We start from the raw sequence: 15,715 nt of genomic DNA, 5'->3' as shown, positions 1-15,715 counted from the left end.
TTCGAAGTTTCAAACTAAATCAAATGATTCGCGGAACCGCTTTAAAGCTCTGATCTGAATAATGATTCACGAACCATCATTTCAGTTTGAGACTTCGGAACGCGGATCGCGAATCATTCAATTCGCGAAATGATTCGCGAACCTTCTCCGAAGTTCCGGTCTAAATGAAATGATTCGCGAACCCGCTTCGAAGTTTCGAACTAAATCAAATGATTCGCGGAACCGCTTTAAAGCTCTGATCTGAATAATGATTCACGAACCATCATTTCAGTTTGAGACTTCGGAACGCGGATCGCGAATCATTCAATTCGCGAAATGATTCGCGAACCCTCTCCGAAGTTCCGGTCTAAATGAAATGATTCGCGAACCCGCTTCGAAGTTTCAAACTAAATCAAATTATTCGCGAAATCGCTCCGAAGCTCCGATCTAAAGCAAACGATTCGGCAAACCGCTTCGAAGTTTCGAACTAAATCAAATGATTCGCGAAACCGCTCCGAAGCTCCGATCTAAAGCAAATAATTCGGCAACCCGCTTCGAAGTTTGAATAATGATTCGCGAGCCATCATTTCAGTTCGAGACTTTGGAACGCGGATCGCGAATCATTCAATTCGCGAAATGATTCGCGAACCAGCTCCGAAGCTCCGATCCAGAGCAAATGATTCACGAAACCGCTTCGAGGTTTCGAACTCAAATGTTTCGCTAACCCAATTCGAACATCCGATCTAACAAATGATTCGCGATACGCGCTTTAAAGACCCATCTGAATGAAATGATCCGCGATCTGATTGAAGCGCTTCGAAATATTGAATCATTTTGCAACGCAATGGTAACTGATTCGGAGTTTCAAAAAGCCTAATTTCACCCCTACGCTGGCTAATTATTACAAGCAAAGTCGAAATTCGTATCCAAATGGCTTTTTTATGCTGTGCTAGTGAATCACTTGAATCTTTAATCAGCGTAAACGACTCCCTCAGTTGAATCTGTTTGCTTTTCGCGTCTTCCGCCATGTTTATACAATACTCTCAGTAGGCCTACTACTAACTGAAGAACAAATGTCTGCTGTATGAGGTGATGGTCATGTACTACACTGGAGTGCTGAAAGACACTGTGAAGAAGGAGCGGATTCCTGTCCACCTCGAGAGTGAGTCACAGACTATTCTCTGGACTATTCTCTACTACTACCGGCTTAGCTCGCTAGTTTTATCACATTGACTGAAAAACGCGAAAAAAGTATGATGATATATCCATCCCAAAGACAACTAACTCAAATCTACGAACATAGTCAGGTAAGGTAACCGGTTTACTGTTAACTAGTGAAAACACTGCATAAATAGGACGAGCTGCATCTCAAAATACATGTAAATATTGTGCGTTATGATCAAGTTTGTATCTTAATTCACTATATTTGAAATTAGTTTGACCACTGCAATTCAGTTGGTGACAGTTCAGTAGGAAGTTAGTTGAAGCTAGTTGTGTAACTTATTTGAGAAATGATTATTTTATCTGATTGTATTAGTCTGTTTCGAGTGATAGTCAATGTAAAAAGAGCAAATGAGAGAAGTGGATGAACACAAAACAAGATTCACTTTATCATTTACATGAATGACTGTGTGTGTTTGTCTTTCCAGTCCGTTTCTTTCTGCTGACTTCTAATTAACTTCTTAAATTGATTTCCAAATCTTAATTCCTCAGATTTTAACTGGTTTTGCTTCAGGATGTGGTTTTATTTCCACTGGTGGACTAACACAGTACCAAACCTTAATAAAAATGAACATGTGCTTAGTCAACTTTTGTGAATTTATTTTGCTTATTTAGTTTATCCATATGAAATGAGAAAATGCATATAAGCAGTGTTGGGGAAAATTACTTTTAAAAGTAATGCATTACAATATTGAGTTACTCCCTAAAGAAGTAACTAATTACGTTACTTAGTTACTTTTTATGGAAAGTAATGCGTTACTTTACTTTTTAAATCTGGGCAGGGCTTGCTTGTTTGGTTGAATTGGATCATCGAAGGTCAGCAGCAAAGACATTGGTTAATAAAATAGGATTAAATGCATAAAGGATTAACTAATGTTAACAAATGACACCTTATTGTAAAGTGTTACCGATATTTGTATTATTTAACGTAAATTCTGAGTTTCACCGTTTTTATTCATTTTGAGGAGTACTGAATCTTTTTTTTGTGAGTGAGATGAATTAACACACATTCACATTTATTCTAGAACTAATCTTACTCTCAACATGTTGAAATGAGAGCTTTTAATCAATATCGGGGGGAAAAGTAACTGGCGTTACTTATTTGAAAAAAGTAACTCAGATATTTTCTTGTCAATTAAAAAGTAATGTGTTACTTTACTAGTTACTTGGAAAAAGTAATAATATTACGTAACTTTCGTTACTTGTAATGGATTACCCCCAACACTGCATATGAGTCATGGTTATAAACTGCATTCTCAACTGTCCTAAAATGGCCAGTCTCTTCGGCTCCAAACCAAATTTTTATCCGTCCCCCACCAATAACAATGCGAGCTTTGAGATCATCATGGACGGGGCAGGACCTCGTATTGTTGAAGATGTCAAACTCTCCATCATCCTGAAGAACAAAAGTCTGCTGTATGAGTATGGTCTGCTGTATGGTCATGTACTACACTGGAGTGCTGAAAGACACTGTGAAGAAGGAGCGGATTCCTGTCCACCTCAAGAGAGTGAGTGGAGTTTGACTATCAAACAGTCCTATTACAGACTTTTCTCTGGTTATTGTGGCTCAAAATGTGTGAATTAGTAGCTGCATTTGTTAAACATGACTTGATGATGAATTAACAGTTAAAACTTGTTCCAGAAGCCGCTGTCTCAAATGTGAAAGAACGTTTTGTTCCATATAGAGGGATTGGGAATGTAGAGCATCAGAAAGATTGTGAACTGGTAAGACTTTCAGTATTTAACAGCATTTTAATTTCAGGTGTGACATATTTATGCACTTCAGATTGTGAACTGTACTACATTAAATATGATAAACTGTATTTAAAGAGTGAAAATCTTTCAGTAAGTTTATATTCTGGTTCTGTCTGTCAGTGATGTGGAGAAGCTTGTGACAGTTACACTGATGGAGAAGTTTCTTCTTACTGTCTCTGTCTCTCAGAAGCTCCTGACATCGATGGACTGCCGGCAGCTCACTCAGGTGCACCAATTCACTGATAGTGTGGTTAAACCAAAGTACAAAAAGACTTTCCTTGTGAAACCTTTCTAATTCTTTTGGTTCACTTATAAGAATTTGAACTACACTGAAGGCTCATGAACACTTTCAGCACTTTCATATAAAGCTAATACAAGTTAACAATAATATTATATCTAATAGGTGCAATATTTGGCCCCTGGAATTGATCTACACAGGCATTTGTTTTTTTACCTTTGTAATAATTACCTTATAAATCGCAGTACTATAGACTGCTGCCAATCAAATTGTATTCAACATCAACAAAAGCCATTTTTACACTGCAAAGGTGGAACAGAATCTGACATGACATTTATTTACACAGACTGTTTAATGCTGCTGAAGTGCACATATTTGAACAACAGTTGTCATGTAAGTCGGTGCCTATAGCCCTATGGGTAGCGTGCTGACATATAGCACTGTTGCGCTATGGGTGTCCTGAGTTCAAATCCTAGCTTGAGGACCTTTCCTGATCCCACCCCTTTCTCTGTCTCCCGTTTCTCTTCCTGTCAGCTCTACACTGTCCTATCTAAATTTAAGCCAGAAACACCAAAAATGTATACATTTAAAAAAAGTTGTCATAAAAATGCCTATAAATGAAAAAAACAGAAACTCATTGAAGGGTGGAGCTGCAGTATCATGACAAAATCATTATTGTTGATTATTGCTCTTAATATTGTAATAATGATTATTAATGTTGATTAATAGAAATCTTTTTTTTGTGTGAGGAAAAGCATGTCATATTCAGGCTACAGATAAAACAACCTAAGAACCATTAGATAATCCAGACTTCATAGTGGGTGTTTCTGTAGCATGAAAAACAAAACGGTTATTCAGACTGTGAATAAATTATATGAAGTGAACAAAGAAAAATAAGGTGGCCCATGACTTTAGTTTAATGTTAGTTATGCTCTTTTGCAAAAACACCCATTATGATCACTGAAGCTGTCTACACTGCAAACTGAATTTCTTACACCTTTTCTGCACTTTGTAGTTTATGATGATACAAGAATTCGGATGGAGATTCAGAGTTCAGTCAATCAGCATGTGCACTGAACAACTCTGAACAATGATAGTATGTAAAAGTTTATCATAGCAGATTTGAAGAGCTACAAATAAAATTCTGAGGATAAAATGCACAATGGGAGAAAAAAGACTCTAACAAATTGAAGTCTGCATTTAAGTATTTAAAAGTCAGTATCTAATAGAAATTAGCTTTCATTTTTGAAAATGAAAATCCTATTTAGTTGTGTTTATTCCATACTGACATATACCTGTGACAAAATCAGTTTTTTTCAAGGAAAATATATTGTCATATCTTTTCATATCATTAATCTTTTAGATGTCATGTTTTATATTTTGAGGGAATGTATTTGTTAATTTCAACTGACAGGTGTGATGATCAGTGGGTTTGAGTTTTTACCTTCATCATTATTACCTGGGAAAAAATATGGATAGAGTTTGTTAGTGAAAGTCTGACCAGTGAAAGAGTAGATATGAGATCTGGAGCCCACATCATAAAAAGAGACCAGACCCTCCTCATAATCCACAAACACTCCCACAGTCTTGAGTCTCTCTAGACGGACAGTGACAAATGGATTATCAAAAAGAAAATATAGATTCTCAGTAATCAGACCCAGAAGCCAAAATCCATCCTCAGGACTGGGGCTGATCTCTCCTATCTTGTTAATGGATTCTCTGACCACTCCTACAGCCCACTCAGTCTTTCCCTTTACCTGCACCTCATAGTAAAATCTCCCTGAACTGAATCCCTCCTTTGCCAGAACACAAATGTCATTAAATTTCTTTGGGTTTTCTGGGACGTCCTGCTCAGTGTCTCCATCACTGACTTGTTTTCCATCATCAGACAGGATGAGATATGGATTTGCTGTATCAGGATCCAGAGTCACATCCACTAGATGAGAAATTAGATGTTATCAATCAACTTCATAAGAAACATTTTCATGTAATGCAGATTATAAAAATATTACAATGTATTGTAAGTTTATTGAAGAACGTGGTGTCAAGCCCACAGCACCTGTAAACTTCTGTGCCCATTTCAACCCTGTGGACACATTTTTATAGTTTATACATGGATAGTTACATCCTGTCCCTTACATGTTGCTAAAGTAATTAAAGGCAGTACTATGAGATGAGTTAAAGTTTGTCTATAACTTTATAGACAAAGTTTCTAGGTGATTTTATAACACTAATAAACACTAATAAAGCTAATAAACTTTAGTTGTTGTTGTTGTTACTGCATTTCAGAAACGATATTCATCCACACTACACAAACGAAAGCGCGTCACATGACTCATGCAGGTACAACATTGAGCATGAAGTTATTGTTTACATGGTTGTCAGGGATATGCAGAGCAAATGTGGGCAGCCACAGAATTGTTTTCAGAAGTCTCCATTTTGGGCCGTTTACACTGAAATGCAACCCCAAAGTTTTCAAACTGAAACGGCGTCTGAAGCGTTTTCAAAAGTTGTAAATAAATAAATGCAATTTTGCAGGCTGTGACCATCATGACTGGTTGACCAAAAACTTAACATGAAAAGCATACCGGTGTCGCGTCCCATCTGACACAGTAATGAATATAGTCTGTTGCCTAAATGTATCTCACAATCTGAAAATTGAAACCAAAACATTGTGATTGCCATCTTGTGTCTGGCTGCAGTATGTAGATAATAAACTTCCCCCTCTCCATGTAAATGAATGCGAGCAAAATAATCTCTCTCTCTCCCTCTCTATCTCTCTCTCTCTCTCTCTCTCTCTCTATATATATTTATCACTATAATTGATGTTCACATACCAGTTTGACTGAATTTTTTATTTATTGTCTCATGAGCTTTCTTCAGTTGAGTCAGAGCTCTGTGCATTGTGTACACATTCACATCAGAGTCAATACTGATCTCAGTCCAGTTCTTGGTGTGTGGAAGACTGCACAGGGATGAGAACATCTACAACAGGAAAGAGAAGACTAGTTAATTTAGTTAAATATATTGTACACAGAACCTATCTAAAACAGTGAACATTTTCTTAGTACGAGTTTATTAGTCTCATTCTGTTCTGTATGATTAGTAAGACTGTATGATTAGTTCTGTAAGACTAGTAAGAAAAAATGGACAAGTAGCTCACTTGGATTGAAAACAGTGTTTGTCCTGTAATATTCTCTATTCTCAGTGATGAGGCAGATGTTGACAGACCTGTATGAGCTGCAGATGATCGTCAGTGTGTGAGAGCTGCTCCAGCTCAGTGTTTCTCCTCTTCAGGTCAGTGATTTCCTGCTACAGCTCTTTAATGAGATCTTCAGCCTGTTTCTCTGCTGCTTTCTGCTGTTCCTCCATCATCTTCAGCAGCTCAGACTGACATCTCTCAATGGAGCGAATCAGATCAGTGAAGAGCTCAACACTGGCTGATTTCTCTTTCTCTGTGTTTCTCTGATGAATGAGATTCAATTATAAAATATTTTATATGATAATCAATCTATTATGTTATTAAATATATATTTAAAGAAATTAAAAAAGAAAACTTCTCTCATACGTCATTGTTACTTGAAATATGATTCCCCTTCTAGGGAATTTCATGCTGCGTCCCCTAGGGGACCCATTTGGGTAATACTGCCAGCATGATTTGTGTGTGAGGCACATGTGTGAAAAAATGCCAATCCTATTGGTCCACATGCCCCGTGACGTCATAGACGGGTACCCAGAAGTATAAAAGGGCACCTGCTAAATACGTCACCAACTTTTGCTGTTTTCAGTGTGTACTATGTCTCTCAAGCTGGGTGAGCATTTTAAGAAATGTGTGCCTTGTGCATTATGTGCCTAGGCGAGGAGCATGTGCGTCCGGTGCTTGAGGGCTCGAATGTGTGCATTGTGAAAGATTCATAATGCAGAAGTTCCAATCACATTTGTCTCTCTTCTTGGGGGAAGAGAGGCAAGCATCTGCGCCTTAAAGGTCAGGTCCCACTGCTGAGGCACGGCGGAAGATCATCTTGTGGGAATTGCAGATCGCAGAGAAGTTAAAAAAAAAAAGTTTTTTTTTCAGAAACTCTGTCCACTAGCTTGAGCACGGCACAGGATCCAGACACTCCTTCACTAGAGCAGGGATAGACAGTGCCGGTCCTGGAGTGCCGCTGTCCTGCAGAGTTTAGCTCTAACCCTAATCAAACACACCTGAACAAGCTAATCTCAAGGTCTTTTGGATTAGAGGTTGTTTTTTTTTTTTTTTTTCCTGAGTTGGAGCTAAACTCTGCAGGACATCGGAACTCCAGGGCTGACATTGCCTACCCCTGCACTAGAGTCATCTGATCCCGATAGCACACTGCTGGGCTTTCTAATCATAATGGTGAGGATGATGGGATTGATGTAGTTGGTGAAGATAATGAAAGTGTGAGCACCAAGTCATCATCGACCACCCCCAGCCATGTATACAGGGATATGCTGGATGTGATGGATCGCCTTGCTAAGCGGCCCGATCTTACTTAGTCGCATAAAAAACCTAAACCTTCCTGCTGACGACTAGATGAATGTTTATTGGCCGGTCTTGATTGTCCTGCCCCTAGGAGTCTTCCATGTCTCCCGGATCTCTGCTTGGAGATATCTAAATACCTCTACTAGGGTTGTAAGCAGATAGCCCACTATCTGTGGTCTCGGCAGCTTTGCAGGAACTATCTAGGCTAGCTGTGTATTGTTTCTGGGTCTACGAGCCTTCATAAGACCCTGCAGAAATGGCTATCTGAGAATAGCTGTGTTCTAGTTCAGCGGCTACCTTTCCCTACCTGGATTGTTAGTAGTTGATCTCCTTGAGCTCCTCTAGGATCATCTACAGTAGTTTAACCTCTCCAGTGGTCTTATGTATCCAGGCTAGTATTGCTCACATAGTGCAGCTCAATAGGATTGGCGTTTTTTCACATGTGTGCTTCAGACACCAGTCATGCTGGCAGCATTTCCCAATGTGTCCTCTAGGGTACGCAGGATTTTGTTCCCTCTCTGGGAACCATGGTTACAAGCTTAACCCAAGACTTTTTTTTTTCAACCCATTTATTTCATCACATTTATTAAGCAGATATTATATGATATATGTAATATATAATATTATGATGCATGCTGTTATTAATTGGAATAATTTTTTCCACTCACCTTTCTCATCTCTACTGAGTGCTGGATCTCCTGAATCTTCTTCGTTCTGTTCTGGATTATCTGCTGCACCTCTGTCTGTGTCTGAACCAGATGATTCTACAGACAGACAAAAATAGATACGTAGCTTCCATCTTTCTGTGTTTTAAATAAGGATTTTGATGTGCTCTTCAAAGTTGACAAGTTTTACCTTAGACATTATATACTGATTTAAAATGTACAATCTTATGGAGAGAAAAAAAAACTCCTCTTCCACTACATAAGTGTTTGTCCAGTCATACAGTTATAGTGCCCAGCATAAATGAGTACACCCTGGTAGATTTCTTATTAAAAAATGAGTACAGCCCAATGAATGTGTCAGTAAAAAACACAAAATAAAATTGTAATTAGCAGTTAATCACCAGCAGTCTGGAGTCTAATCAATTATCACACACATGGCCACAAGAAAATTAAACTATTAAAAGTCAGATTTAAGAGAGAAAATCGACTCCCCAACTTTTAAGGGTTGCATTTCATAGATGGTACCATGAATTTACAGATGTACTGTGAAATACTAAACGATTAGATGCTACCATCACTTCATGCCCCCAATGAATTAATTAATTACAGTCTGATCTCGAATCTCCCTTTTCTGTCGAAGATACTAGAAAAGGTAGTATCCTCACTATGTTCCTTCCTAGAGAAAAATGGTATCTGTAAGGATTTCCAGTCAGAATTTAGACCGTATCATAGTACTGAGACTGCTCTTAGAGTTACAAATGACCTGCTCTTATCATCTGATTGTGGATGTATCATTCTATTAGTGCTAATGGATCTTAGCACTGTGTTTGACACTGTTGACCACAACATTCTTTTGGATAGACTAGAAAATTATGATGGCACTAGTGGAAGTGCATTGACATTGTTCAAATCGTACTTATCTGACCACCATCAATACGTAGCAGTAAATGATGTATCCTATCGTTCATAAGTCCCATACGGAGTACATCAAGGCTCAATTCTAGGGACATTACTTTTTACACTTTACATGTTACCCTTGTGAGATATCATCAGGAAACATGTTGTTAGATTTCACTGTTATGCTGATGATACTCAGCTCTATATTTCTTCACAGCCCGGCGAAACACACCAATTTGAAAACGGAATGCATAGTTGGTATAAAAAATTGGATGACACATTTCTTTGTAAAATAACATTTTTCCATCGGAAACATATATAGAAATTACAACCTGTGCTCAGTGTCAAATGCAGAGACATGAATTCATGCGTTCATGACCTCAAGGTTAGATTATTGTAATGCTTTATTGGGTGGTTGTTCAGCACACTTAATAAACAAACTCCAGCTGGTCCAAAATACAGCAGCTAGAGTTCTTACTAGAACCAGGAAGTATGACCATATGAGCCTGGTTCTGTCAACCCTGCACTGGCTTCCCATTAATTAGGCTGCATTAATTAGGTCAACCAGAACCGGGAACACTTCCCATAACACCCAATGTACTTGTTGCATTGTAATAAGAATGGCATCTATGCCAATATTAGTCTGTTTCATTCTTATTCCGAGGTCACCGTTGCCACCCAGATCCAGTCCGTACCCAGCCCAGATGGTGCATCAGCACCTAGAGATGACCTCTACAGCCCTGAATCTCAGCGGAGACCACGTCAACTAGATGAGCCCCAGAGACGGATGCCCAGTGAAGACCTCGTTACCTAGACGGCTATTGGCACAGGACCACGGTCACCTGATCTGACTTTGCTGCAACATGCTGCAGGGTGCTGGTTCGTCTGGCCAGAGGAGAACTGCCTCCATTTCTGTCACTGGTGGAGTTTTGGTTCCTTGCCGCCTTCCCCTCTGGCTTGCTTAGTTGGAGACAGTTAATTTCCAGCGATATTGTTTACTATTTGAATGATGGATGAAGACATCACTGAATTCAATAATGAACTGCCTTTAATTGAAAACTGTTCAACTGTTTACTGTTGTCCTTTTGCATTATTGGAACATTATTTTCCTATTTAATGCTGTAAAGCTGCTTTGACACAATTTGTATTGTTAACAGCACTATATAAATAAAGGTGACTTGACCTGACTAATAACCCAAAACATAATTCTAAGGTCACTGGTTCGTTTCTAAGGAAGAACAGGGTAAAAGTGATTCAGTGGCCAATCATGTCACCAGATATTAACACAATAGAACACTTGTGGGGAGGTTTAAAAGGACAAGTTGAACATTATTCTCCATACAGGATATGAAAGACTTCATTCTTCAATAATGGAGAAAAATAGATGTAGCTGTATGTCGTCAGCTTTGTTCAGTTAATGTTTAAAAGAATTGGTGCTGTTCTTAAAAAATCTAAAGTGTTAAATTTAGTTGAATCTATTGTAGGGTGTAATCATTATTACAACACCTCATTTTAATTACATGTGTTATTTTTTTCTTACCTTAAAGAATGCTCATGTAAGCTCATGTTATTTTATGTAATCTTATGTAAAGTGTTTTGTATCTCTTGCCTTCTTCTGTTGATTCTCCTCCTCTATAGGAACAGTGTTGTGGTTCCTGTGGTCTCCTTCAGTGCAGGACAGACACACACACGTCTGATCATCCCTGCAGAACAGCTCCAGAGGTCTCTCATGTTTCTGGCATATGTAATCCTCCAGATTTTCTACAGCGTTGATCAGTTTGTGTTTCTTCAGACGTGGGACTCTGTGATGAGGCTCCAGGTGAGTCTCACAGTAAGAGCTTTGACACGTCAGGCAGGACCTCACAGCTTTCTGCTTTCTTCCATCACAGATGTCACAGAACACCTCACATTTTTCTTGACTGACCTTCTTAAAGTGTTGTACAACCATAGTGAGTGTTGTATTGATCTTGAAATCAGGTCTTTTGCTGAATGTTTCTTTACAGGAAGGGCAGAAGCAGGTCTGTGTGTTTGTCCAGCACTTGTTCAGGCAGGTTCTGCAGAAGTTGTGTCCACATGGAGTGGTGACTGGGTCAGTGAACACATCCAGACAGATGGAGCACTGGAGCTCCTCATTTAGTGGACCACTGGAGGATGCCAAGACTGAAAAGATAAGTAAAGAAAATATGTAATTTACATGTCTGGACTTTACAATTTTGATAATACAAATAAGATGTAATAACTATTTTACATGTACAGAGTAAATGTTAAGTTAGCACTGTTCACTGAACCCCATCTGGTAGGTGCCATAAGTATGAAAATTAACCTTCCCGGTGACGGCCGTTCAAAAGTAGCCATTTATTCAAATAAAATACTTTTTCCAAGTAATATGTAAATTACTAATTTTCATCATTTTATGGTTGTTTTACCACTAATGGGTGGTGAACATGATATTAGTGTTCTCAGAGCTGAGTGCTCAAGAACAAAGTTGACAACATGCTTTGTATGGGGGTGTCATGCACAAGCTAAGCAGCTGCCATTGAGATGAATGGCAATGCAACAGCTTTCTTAGCGTATTGTGGACTTCCTTATATTTTAATCAAAAGTCTAAGCTTTGGAATGCATAGTATGCACCTTCTTTGGAAATATAATTATATTAGCCTACAATAGTAGGTACAAATTATTCAAAGTAATGTTTTATATTAGTTACCTGGATTATTAACCAGCAGGTTATTGTTGTTATTATATATTGTACACCGTATTGCAGTACTTGAGAAGTTCAGCTCTTATCATTCAATCTTGTAAACCGGTCTAACTCGTGGAATAACTTGTTCATTTAAATCCAAAAACTTGATTGTCATCTCTGTCCTGTAGAAGAAAAGGCCAGAAAAAGAAAAGAAAAAAAGAAACTTGTCTAGGAGTATGTAAAAAAGGAACTTTAGAGTATAAATTATTTACATCATTATTTATCAAACAATTAGGCAGCAAAATACTTCTCAAAACACCAGGCATAATTTGCTTTACAGCCAAATAAATGACGGGCTGATTAATACCTTTCTGATACTTTTTTTACACTAGTGAACAAGCTCTTGCATTTCAATCACTTACCTGTAAGTGAATATCAGTTGTGATCACCAGATTTAGAGTGTCTCATATATTTTTGAAGAGTCTTTCAGTTGTTCGTCAGTTTACTTTCACCTTTGCTGTAGTCTTTCACTTGCTTGTAGTGATGTCATACAGTAGCTCCACCCACATTCAAGAATATGACCCTCTCCTAATCCATCCCTGCTGATGCGTAAAAGGTATAAGAAACTTTTGGACTATCTGTGTCATTTTTATCTTATTTTAGTTAGGGTTTTTTTTTTTTTTTTTTTTTGTTTTTTTTTAGGATTGTCAACTTCATCTTTGCGAAACTGACTCAGAAATCACTAATTTATTAATAAATATCTCCGTACTATTTCCCCCGGCCCCAGCACATGGTGATTACTTTTGCTGGGGCTTTGCAGCAAGCTTTGGCCTATTGTGTGCATCTGAATGCGAAACACTAAGACAGTCGCCATAGCACGGTCTATTTTTTACCAGCACAGCAAATATTTTTCATCACCATAATTGATGAATTTTTTCCTTTTTTTTGGGCTGCTGTGCCAAGATTGTGTTTGCATGCACAGCAACTCCATTAACTTCACTTATGGCTTATTTTTCTGAACTAAATAACGTCATGTGATTATTCATAAGTTGTTTTATTTATGGTATAAATGCTTGGAAATAATATTTAATTTAAAACTGTAGTGGAGTTCTCTGCAAAATGACAAATCATTCTAAAAATAGTTTTTCATAGTCATTAACGACATGATCTCATCTCACTTCAGCCAAGACTATGCCTTGGATTTGGCAGTATACGGAGTGTACATAGCTCTGAAATGTGTATTGTATTAATACATTATTGTAAGTTTTAATTCCCTGGACCACACTACAAACCTGATGATCTTACAGAACATGATGCATTGCTGTGTCTGTCATAACTGAATAATTAAATAATTTTGGAGATTTTTTTTTATTTTTTTACATAAACATTTTCTTTTTTGTTTACAGTCATGCTTTAATAAACATTAATATGAGACAATACTGCAAAAACAGTTTACTGTGAAGCTGTTATATATATATATTTATTGTCTAACATTTCCAATTTTCTGATGAATGTCCTTAATTTAATTTCATATGTTGGTATTAATTCTGCGTTTATAATGCTAATACTTGCACTTAAAATAGGGAAGTAAAATAGAGAGCAAAGATTTTGTAAAAAAATTAAAAATAAATGAAAGACAAAGTCTGTTTTTGATAATCACTAGTTTAGTGATTGTGTAACGCAATGGGTAAAAGTACTGCATTCCAAAAATGTAAATCAGAAAAAGGATTAAGCAATATACTCTTTCTAATGTTAAATAGACATTGTGGGCTTAGAAAAATCGCAGTCTCAGATTACGCCAGCAGGTGGCGGTGGAGTAGCGGAACTGCGCTCTCGCTGAATCTCGAGAGAGTTCGAGAGCTAGAAATGCGTACTAACCACGAGTGCCGCTACTAAGATAATTAATTCATGTTTTTCAGAATAAAAGTCCACCTTAAATGTGCAACCACCTTCTGTGAATTCATTATTGCACACTGGGAAGTGTTACAATTGTACGTTATTCTGTGTCGTCATCTTTTTTTCTATTGCAATAATAACAAACAAAGATTACAGTACCTGCAAAACATACAGAAATCCTTTCAATAATAAACGACTTATGGTTTACTAGTTAACGGAAGTAAAAAAAAAAATCTTAAGAAATAAACGCAAAGGAGTAAAAAAAAAAAAAAATTTGGTTGTGTATTGTGGTTGTGTATTTTAGCTTTAATGTACGTTTTTTTTTTTAAACAAAGAAGCTGCTATTTGCCATAGCGACAGCAAGAAGCTAGTGGAGTGCCAAGTTGCTTTCACTCCAAAATGGCGGAAGCACAGGGCTGCTGCTGGGCACCGCTGTTGCAATGGTACATTCTATTGGCTTTCACTTCTTGTCAATATAAGAGTTCTTTGATAGAGTTTCTCAGTGAAAGTGTAGATATGAGACCAGACCCTCCTCATAATCCACAAACACTCCCACCTTCTCAGGTTTCATTTTCAAAGAGAAAGAGACGGATGAATTATGACAAGCTTTATATTGATTCTCATTCCTCAGAATCACAATCCAGAATCCATCTTCAGAAATCAGTGTGATCACCCTTCAGAGAGTACACACTCACATCGGAATCAATGAGAAGGGTCTGGCTGCAGACATGCACCTGCACTCCCAGACGCCTGCACTCTCAGACAACTGCACTTCCGGAAGTGACATCACTTGCAGTCTATTTTATTTATTTATTTTTTTAAATAAATCTCTCAACATTTTACAAAAGTAGCCAGGTGGTGAAGACAAGAAAAAATAAACTAAATTACAATGTCACTCGCAGTTGCCACCTGCGCTCTCTGCTACCTGCGACGTCACTTGCAATCCACACAAATGGTGCGTGATGCCAATGGAGACAAGACGCTGTGGTCGTTAAACGATTAAAACTAATTTAATAGCATAACGTACAGGGTCCTGCAAGTCATCTGTAGGAGACAAAAACAAGACCCGCAAATCCATGGCCACAGAACAGCAGAATATGAACGCAATGCGCAAAGTCTTTCGTTAAGCTTTTTCCTCCCGTAGAAAACCATTAACGCTCGATATGGCTTAATGTATTAGATACATTAAGTGCCATTAAACAATCAAATTTGTGATATAGTTTATCAACTTAATGTACTTCAAGGCGAGCATATGGCCATGAATACACAATCTTTCACTTTTATACTTGCCCAGCAAACGCTTAACGGACTAAGATGATAAAGACCAAATTCAATATAAACCTTACTGTTGTCAAACGATATACCAGCAGATATGAACGCGCCATAAGAAAGGCATTATGTGATATTAAAAGGACCAACTCTGTATAGGCAAGCAGACGAGCCCAGAGTGCAGTGCGTTAAATAGACGTTTTCCTCCCATAGAAAATCAATATAAACAAAAGACAATGATATAAAACAGCTGTAGAGATTATTCTTTATGGGAAAATGCAAATGTACGCGGCACTGAGTTTATTCTTGGCTCACCTGCTTGTGTGTAGTTGTTTTAATAATGAATAGGAGCATATTGAGTTTAGTCTTTATCATCTTAATCCGTTATGCCACATTATGCGAAGGAAAACACTATATAGCCTACATGTACATTATATTAATAAACTGTATATCGAATTTGGTCTTTTAATTGCATCTTAATACATTAAGCCATATTAAGTGTTAATGGTTTTCTAGTCACACATATATGATAGGGAGTTATGCAATAAACTGATATTCATTTATGAGTCCTTTAAGCATCATTGTGGTGCATATATATGTAAAAAGACAGT

The 15,715-nt window shown here is 37.6% G+C and overlaps 1 pseudogene; it reads right to left on the bottom strand.

Moving 5' to 3' along the window:
• Positions 1 to 3,515: 3,515 nt before the first annotated feature.
• Positions 3,516 to 14,406, bottom strand: LOC127154887 (E3 ubiquitin-protein ligase TRIM39-like; annotated as a pseudogene).
• Positions 14,407 to 15,715: the final 1,309 nt, after the last annotated feature.

This window comes from Labeo rohita, chromosome 23 (genome assembly GCF_022985175.1).
Source record: "Labeo rohita strain BAU-BD-2019 chromosome 23, IGBB_LRoh.1.0, whole genome shotgun sequence".
In the NCBI taxonomy this organism is placed as follows: domain Eukaryota; kingdom Metazoa; phylum Chordata; class Actinopteri; order Cypriniformes; family Cyprinidae; genus Labeo; species Labeo rohita.
Note: the sequence above shows the minus strand (reverse complement) of the source record. Positions and strands in the feature narration are given on the sequence as shown.